We start from the raw sequence: 9,403 nt of genomic DNA, 5'->3' as shown, positions 1-9,403 counted from the left end.
TTTAAACCTCACCAGGAAATATGTTCACTAGAAAATATAAAATTGTGAATTCGTGATCTAATATAGTATTTAAAAAAAAAAACAGATATTTACTTTTACTTATTATTTTGCATTTCATTGCATTTCAGTTATTCAAATTTCTAACAAAAATGAGAATTCATTTATTTAGATGTAAAAGTTTAAACTTTGATAATAAAAGATAAGTTTTCAATCTGTTAATTTATTTCACCGCATTTACTTAAACTTTGATAAGGTGGCCTGTTGTAATCAGGTATTTTGATATAAAATCTATATCTATATCTATATTATCTTAAAGGCTACTGATGCCCATTTAAAATTTACCCACTAAATTTACCCATAACCCATTTAATTTTTTTACGCATAAAACATTATATTATACACATATCCATGGATCTTTTAAGATTTAAATATTTTATAACCCATATACAAACTAACATATTATACAGCTAGACCCCCATAATTGTAGCAACTGATTAATACGTTCAATTTTTTTTGAATTTTAAAATTTAAACATCTTATCTAAGGAAAGATTTGCATGATTTTCTCACATCTGTTACAACACTAATTCAATGATAATTATTGATTTCTTTATTCTCTCTCATTCTTTAATTACACATTCAATTGTTTTTTTTTTTTTGAAATTTAAATTTCCTTAATTATCTCATATCCAATCAAATTATCCAATTAATATTATATGTGTCCTACTCAAGATCCACAATTTTAGCCACGAATACGATAAAACTATCTATTCAAATATATCTACCTTCAAAAACCACTATTTCAAATTATATCAGACATTTATCTCTCTCATTCTTTTTTTTCATTCTTTTTTCTTTTTATTCGACTTTTTACTCTCTTTTTTTGTAATTTTAGTATAATTTTTTGTATTGATTTGATATGTCGTCTCTTTTACTCTTTCTTTTTTGTAATTTTAGTATTATAAAAATTATTTTTCAATGGTTCCATTTTTACATTATTTTAATTATTTTTCAATGTATCTATATATATAATCTTAAAGACTGCTATTACCCATATAAGATTTACCCATTAATTTACCCATGACCCATGATCCATAACCCATTTTATTTTTTTACACATAAAACTTTATATTATACAGATATCCATGAATCTTTCACATTTAAATTTATCTTAACCCATATAAAAACTAATCTAACATATCAATTTAGACACTTAAACTGTTCCCTGATTATAGCAACTAAATAATATGTTTGAATTTGTTTGAATTCTATTCATCATAAACTATGTTACAAATAAACGATTTCTCTAAGATTTATCATTTTTTTTCTCCTTCTTCTTCTTCTTCTCTCTCAGTTTCTTCGTGTGTGTGTATATATATTCGTAATGTATGTGTGATTTGTTTAATTTGTTTGATTTGTGCAGGATAAAGATATAATTGATTATACATCAATTATTTCGAAATTAATGTATTTAGATATGTGTTTGTATTTGTGATTATCATTGTATCTATTACAAAATTGAATTTCTGTAATGCTTTCTCCTATCTTTTTGATATTTGTGTTTACATGTTGGAGTGATTTTATATACTTCTTATATTTCAATTTCAGGGGATTATCAAGACTCAAATAACTCATCAATGTTTGAGGCGATTGATAGTTTCATATCCCTCACTCCACCGGTATAGTTACTTTGTGTATTACGAATATGCAGACCTCTCATGGGAAAGGGTAATCATTATGGTTCGTTAATTGATTTAAAGTATGTACAAGTTTTAACCATAGTTTTTTGAATATTTTTTGGATCGTTTTTTTTGCACTCCAACTGTTTGATTTAGTCCTAAACAACTTCATTTCGATTTTTTTGTTGTTTTCTCGCATAATGTTATACTTTTATTGTTGTATTTGATTTTTCTCATTTTTTGTTAATTTTAGAACTTGGTGGATTATTTTCTGATTATATTGTTCTCCATATTGGTTTAGATTTGTGCAGACGCGGGGATGAATCTCACCATGTTTTCAACAAATTTTAAGCCAGGTGTGCACGACTATTTAATTTCACCGTGTTTTTGTCGACTTTATATCCTTTTGTCCAATTTTAATATAAATAAATAGTTCCAGGCTACTATTCCATAATCGTGCACTTAAGATTATGTAGTTTAATTACTGGTGAGATATTATGTTGATACTCATTTGATTTTATGTTGATAAAATATACAGGTTGAGAGAAATATTAAGAGATTTAAAGTCAATATTTCTTTTCGCCTTTATTGCTTTAACATTGTTCTTGATTATGTTGATACTCATTTGATTTTATGTTGATAAAATTTACATGTTGCTATAGCATTGTTCTTGAATATGACAAAAGTAATATATTTTATACCACTTTTTCTCCGATTTTTCTACCTTCCCCCGGTTTTAATCATTTGGATTGTATATCATTATATATATATATATATATATATATATATATCTTTGTACTTGCAGGGGAAAATTTGGAATAAGAAGTGATGAATGAACTTACCGAGGCAAATACCAATTTCTTATTACGATGAGATAGTCTGTCATATTAAATTTGAAGTAACTCGATCACAAGGAATTGCTAGAAAAAAGTAATGACCTGAGGATTGCAGAGATATTGTATTATATTTAATGTTTGCAGTTGTAAGATTTACTGATTTTTCAGAATTACGTGAACTGTGGAGCATATTTAAAGAGAGATTTTGGAAGTCAATTGAATTATATATGCCAGTAAATAGGTGATTGTCCATGTTCAAGTGTATATAACATGCTTCATACGATAAAATGTCAAATTTTTAAATCCTTTTATAGTAATTGAATATCCCTTGAAAAATAAGATGTTAATATATGCAGTTAGGATTCCAATTATCATCTTTCATCTTAATGCAGTTGTGGATAATTTATGAGGCAAAGTTTCAATTCTAATTGCAGATGGGACACATCTTTGTCTCTACATCAGCACAATCGCCATCAGCAATAAAAACATTTTTCTTGGCATATAATTCAACAACAGAGTCTATTTGAGAAATAAGGATGAAACCTATATACAGGTAAGAGTGCTAGAAATTTTACTAATATACCAAAAATTTAAGTCATACTTAAAATTTAAATTTAGGAGTCTCTGATGTGGAATACATACCATGGTGTATACTTTCGTTTTAGATTTCCCTCCATGACACATCTAATACATGTCTTGATGATGTATTGGTCCATTCTATAATAGAGATTAACGTGTTGCAGAAGTCGAGCCGTAATGTAGACTGCATTTGATCCCAGCATAAATCTATGACCTATTATATATTTGACAATATAAATGTCTTGATATTCATCTCTCTATTCTTATATGTGTATATGATTTGGATTTTTAAATATATTTAAAAAAACAAATTAATTGGAGTTGTTTTATATAGGTGCAAGGATTTGTGGTTGTGTTATCACAATTTAGGTGTACATGATTAAGTTAAAAGTGTCGTCGGTCCCTTTTTATATCTCTAATTTGCTCAAGTTGTGGTTATCGGTATAATATAGGTATGCTTTTTACTAGAATTTATACTTAAAGGTATTCTTTTTTGTAGTGCCCGTTAACCAAGAAATTGAAATCCTGCATAATTTACTATTTCATATGTTGAACGAGGACTCGGTAGGGGGGTTGTTTCTTCGCAAGATTGTTCTCATTAGGAGCCGGCCTCTCCCTTCAAACTTTTGGTTTTCTCTTTGTGCGAAATGAATTAGTGTGCAACATCTCCTCGCGAGCTCTACTGTTGCACATGACTTGATAAACCAATAAAAGTGAATCACGGTGAAGTACTAAAGCCTGTAATATATGCTGCTTTCAGCTCATCCAAGTTCCAATACCTAATTTGGATGATATATCTCATTTGTAAACAAGATTAAAGTTTAGAGACTAAACATCGTACATAACTCACCATGAATCGATCACATTCTTCGTTGTATAAGTTCCTTTGTTTTAACCATATTGAATCTTTAGTTCCGGTCAAGGATTCTTTTAAAATTACATTTTTTTCCAATTCCTTTCGTGATCTCATCCTCTTCCAATATATTTTATGATTCCCTTTGTATTCATAACATTGATAATAGAGTTCCAGACAACTTAACCATGATTTTTATATAAGTTATTTTAATATACCAAAGCACTTATAAAAAAATGTTAGATATAATTATTTACCTCAATTACATGTTCTTTCTCCATATCCAATCAGAATATTTGATTATTTTTCTGATCCGTGCTTCTAATTTTGTACTTAACTGTGATATTCATGTCAAGCTTACCAATGGGCCTACTTGATGGCAACTATTTATACCTTACGGCCTATAAATCCAAGAAGGATATGTTAGCCTCACAAAGAAGTGTTTTTTGGAATGAGCTTGAAGTACTTATGAAATGAGTGTATTGCCAGTGTGGAAGGAGCTCAGCCTGGCTCAGCCTAATAGAGGTTAAGCCGTTAAGGATATGAAAATGAAAGGAAAAAAGAGAATAGATATAGTCAGGACAAAAGTAATCTTGCATAACAAAGTTTCAACCTCTGGGCACTAGGCACTGCAGTGCAGAACATGGAGAACAAAACTGGAACATGGTGGATTAGTTTTTAGCTATGTTAGAAAAATTATTGTTGTATTTGTTATGTAATTTGTTGTTTTCCCCGTGCTTTTATCCATACATTTTTCTAAGTTTAGTTTTATTTTATCATTACAATAGTTTCAGGAATTTTCAATTTAATATTTGGGCTCCATTCTAAGTTTGAAAAATTACAAAGTCTGTAATTTTATATATAGATTTGTTAAAGTTTCAATTAATACTAATGAAATTTTAAAGTAATTTTGATGAAAAAATTTGAAAAACACATATATGTATTCAGTAAAATTAAAAATATAACATTGAACAAGAGAGATACATTTTCGGTTATTATAAAATGATTAAAGTATTAATTGTAATTACATATTTTTTTCAAAGTTTACATTTAAAATGAAATTTTTGACCACTTACTATAATTAATGTGTTATTAACAAAATAATCACAAACTACATCTTTTTTGAAGTAAACCAAGTAATGAAATCTTTTAATCATTTTATTGAAGTATTTATCAGTATAAATATAGTATAAATATGAAGTGTTCACTGTGATTTTTTTTTTAAAAATTCGTGCACAAAAATAAATTTAAATGAGAAATATGACTGAGGCAGTGTGCACAATCTTGCAAGGGTGTCAGGAAGGCCTCATACATTCTATAGTCGTTGCGGGAGATGTTTTATTCAACATGTAAGTTACTTTGAGAAATTGGGTTATCAATTTTTGTCACATGCATCTTTAACTATTGAAAACCTTTACAAAGTAATTGTGCCAGGAAGATTTTCTGTTGTTCCTCCTTGAGGGATAACAACCAGCAATATGTGGTAAACATAAGGTTGAAAGCCGTTGTTATTAATCCCAGAATCTTAACTTTTTTTGCCCTAGGTGGGTCGAATACATATGACATCAGGAGCAGCCATATGCATTCTGTAGATAGACCCTTTCATACATGTAGTCCCGGTCACATGATTAAAATTCATCATATTCACTTCACTAGATTATTTTCCTTTAATATGATATTCATGTCAAGCTTATCAATGAGCTTAAATTATTTATGAAAGCGGTGCATTTCCGAGGTAAATATTCTTTCAGAACAGAGACTGTTGTGCAGCGCAATGCAGAGGAGAACAAAACTGGAACATTGTGCTTTTTTAGCAATGTTAAAAAAATTATTGATGCAATAATAGCAAATTTTCTATTTTTTTGTCCTAATATTATTTTTCACGAGTATTTTTTAGTTTAGTTAGTATTTTGGGTGATTTAAAATTTGAACTGCCATGTAAACTTGAAAAAATAATTAGTTTATATGAATATTTTTTATATTGAAAAAATCAGATTAAATAGTATCATAGTATATAAATAATAAATTTAGTTTATATGAATACTTTTTATTGTATTTAACTAATAAAATTATTAAGTTCATTCAAATTATGTATAAAACAATATTAGATAGATAAAAGTGCAATATTAAACTATGAAAAGTTTGGATAAATTATGTAACCTTATGTAATATTGATTTTGAGATCAATTATCTTTTGATATTAAAATATCAAATATTGAATGAATTAATGAAAATCTCCAAAAATTTAAAAAAGAGATAGTGTGATATTTATATGATATTTTTATGCATTTCAAAATATATGCATACACAGTTTATATTTTCGAAAATTTATATTTATCTGCATTTCAAAATCATTGTTATATATTATATAATTTTAAATTTTTTACAGCAAACTATGTTGAGAAAAAAAAATTTAATTTTACAATATATTTTTCAATAATTAATTTTATAATGCTTAAAATAGGAGGTGTTAAGGTGGATATCAGCAATATTAAAATGAATTTTTTATATGTTTTGTATATGTATTCAGGTAAAACATTATGGTTTCAATTCAACAGTTTTAAAATAACTTATATTAGTACTTATATCTTTTAATTTTTAAAATTTTAAACTGCGAGGTGTCGCCGTAAGGCGACGCCGAGTAATATTGCACTATTTTTTTATATTTAAGTTATATATATAGTAATACAGTTAGAGAGTAATTTTCAAAAATTGATTTCAACATGTGTAAGCAATATATGTAGAAATGTAACATTGTAGTTTTCAGTTCAACTGTTTTAAAATAACTTATATTGAATACTTTCATTTTTTAATTTTCCAAATTTTAAACTACGAGGTGTCGTCGTAGGGCGATACCGAGTAATATAGAACTAATTTTTTTATATTTAAGTTATATATATAGAAATACAGTTAGAGAGTAATTGACACAAATTAATTTCAAATTCATATAATGAGATCTCATTTTCTCTAACAAACTGATTCCAGCCACTTCAAAACCTAAACATCTTCCCCGATTTGACGACACCGACATACCAACTCCCGGCAGCAGTTCTCAAATTTACCATGTCACCAGCTATCCATTGTCCATTTGGTGATTCAATGTAGCTCGGGATATACTACAATACAGATATAAAAAATAAGTACAAGTCAAAGTATTAAAAAAATAGGGCAACTTTGTTATAAAATTTTATAAAATATTTTCGTACCACTCCATGAGATGTGTTGTCCACATTGGATGCTGTCATGACAAGGGTAAAAGTCATGTTCTCATTGTTGTGAACATCAACTTCCAGGTTAACAGGAAATTGAACAGTTAACAGGAAGTTGAACAGGTTCATCAACAATCTCCATCTCTAACTCTTTAGTATAAATAACATTAAATTCAAAAAAGAACGAATATGTAAGTTTAAAATTAATTACATGATTTGTATAGTATATATAACCTGAACTTTGGAAATCTTGGTCAAGCATCATTACTTTCATATTTGATGTATCAAATATCATAACAAAAAAATTTCCTTCACCAAAGTAGGTAAACAAAACTTTGTCAGTCTCGCTCAAACCATATTCTCGCACAAGATCTTCAAGGCCATACATCTTTCTCTCAATTTTGGAACACGTTCCTTCATATCGACTTCCATTTCTCATGTAGAACTGGATCAAAGATTAATAAAGTACCAGCTTTTACCTTTTACTAATATATGGATAAATTACTAAAATGCACATAATTATAGGCTCTGTACAAGTGGATATGGCCGATAACACTGTAATCTACTTTTTTTTTACCTAAATATCAGAAACATAAAATAACCGACTCCGACAGGAAATAGTGTTCTTACAATTTCTCCATTTTAAAATACAGGATTGTTAAGAAATACCAGGAACTTCCATCCTATACCAGTCATTACATCTGAAAAAACATATCATTCATAAAACACTTTATTTTTATCATAATAGTCCAACAAGATTTTTATGAAGTTTATGTATAGTACCTTGATCATAGAAAGTGCCGCGTGGAATTGTCCTATTCTTGAAGTATATAACCTCGCAGAGGTCATCCTTCAAACAATTCATAAAGAATTTCTCGTTGCCCTTATAAGAGTAAATCAAACTGGAACCGAACAAACCTCGACAATCAATGTTGAACTCTTTCATGTGACAGAGAGACTGTTCCGACTTCTTGAAATTCACATAGGTTTCATGTCCATTAGCAAGTACAAGAATTATTTTACGAGGAATATATTATCGAAGACTATTGACAAAGTTATCAGGTAGTTTCTGGAATTTGATAAATTTGTTTTCACATTAGTACTTTAAATCATATAATATCATTAAACTCTTCAGGTATGCAATAAGATCAAATGATAGTAGAATGCACATTAGCATAATATTAGTGAAATATACCAATCACGAAGGTCTCTGTCATCACGTGGGAGAGTTACAAAGAACAATGGATTTTCCTCGCTAAAGTACCTAAGCTGATGTAATGTTGGATAAAGAGCACACATAATATGTAGATTTAAAAATTATGAATATACTATAGTACATTACAAGGATTGACAGTGAATGTTAGTTTACCATCTCTAAATCTTTCAAGGTTTGCATGTTTGCACTACGGAAATCAATATTTCCACTCATATCTGCAATATAAAGAGGCAATATAGATCATATGAAATGACAATGATTGTATATCGGAGCCTCTGTAACACTATCATCTCCTAATACATCTAAAAAGTAGCAAGATTGTTCCGATGTTTACTTGCCAGAAAAATTGTACTAAATCAACTGTCAATTAAGTAACAAGAATGAGGAACACATTCGAATCATTATACCCATTGCAACAAACTAAACTTTGGAAATATGTCTATGGTATCACGACTGAAAAAACAGAGTAGAATAACAAGTATTTACTATTACTAAAGACCATTGTATTTACCATTACAAAATTATCAAAATTCTACACCGAGTATAACACCAAGTACTGTACAATTACAGCAGAGTATCGCATATCAAATGACTTGGTCATGACTTTAAACAAAATAAAAAACTACAATTGTGAATTCATATATCGAATTCTACATACCTTGATGTTTACTATTGCTAAAATTAAACATCAATTTTCTCCGCTTCTCACATTGTGCCGATCGAATTAAGTCTTTACATGCATCAATTAAGATCAATACAACTTGAATTACATTTCCAATGATCATACAGATCAGACAAGATAAGTTAGATAAACTACTCTAACAACCGATTGGGAGAAATTGAAGCATACAACCGAAATTCAAATTAAAGAAACAGTAACAGAGGATTGAGGAATTAGTACCGTAGTGTAGATTATCTTAGGATTGAGCTTGGTATGAGGATTGATAGACCTTCTACCCCGGGGATTTGAGCAGGAATCGAGATGGTCATATATCTGCATGCAACCCCTTTTGTATATTAGACAGAAGTAAC

The sequence above is a fragment of the Apium graveolens genome, chromosome 5 (genome assembly GCF_009905375.1).
Source record: "Apium graveolens cultivar Ventura chromosome 5, ASM990537v1, whole genome shotgun sequence".
NCBI classification, from domain to species: domain Eukaryota; kingdom Viridiplantae; phylum Streptophyta; class Magnoliopsida; order Apiales; family Apiaceae; genus Apium; species Apium graveolens.
This window is presented reverse-complemented; position numbering follows the sequence as displayed.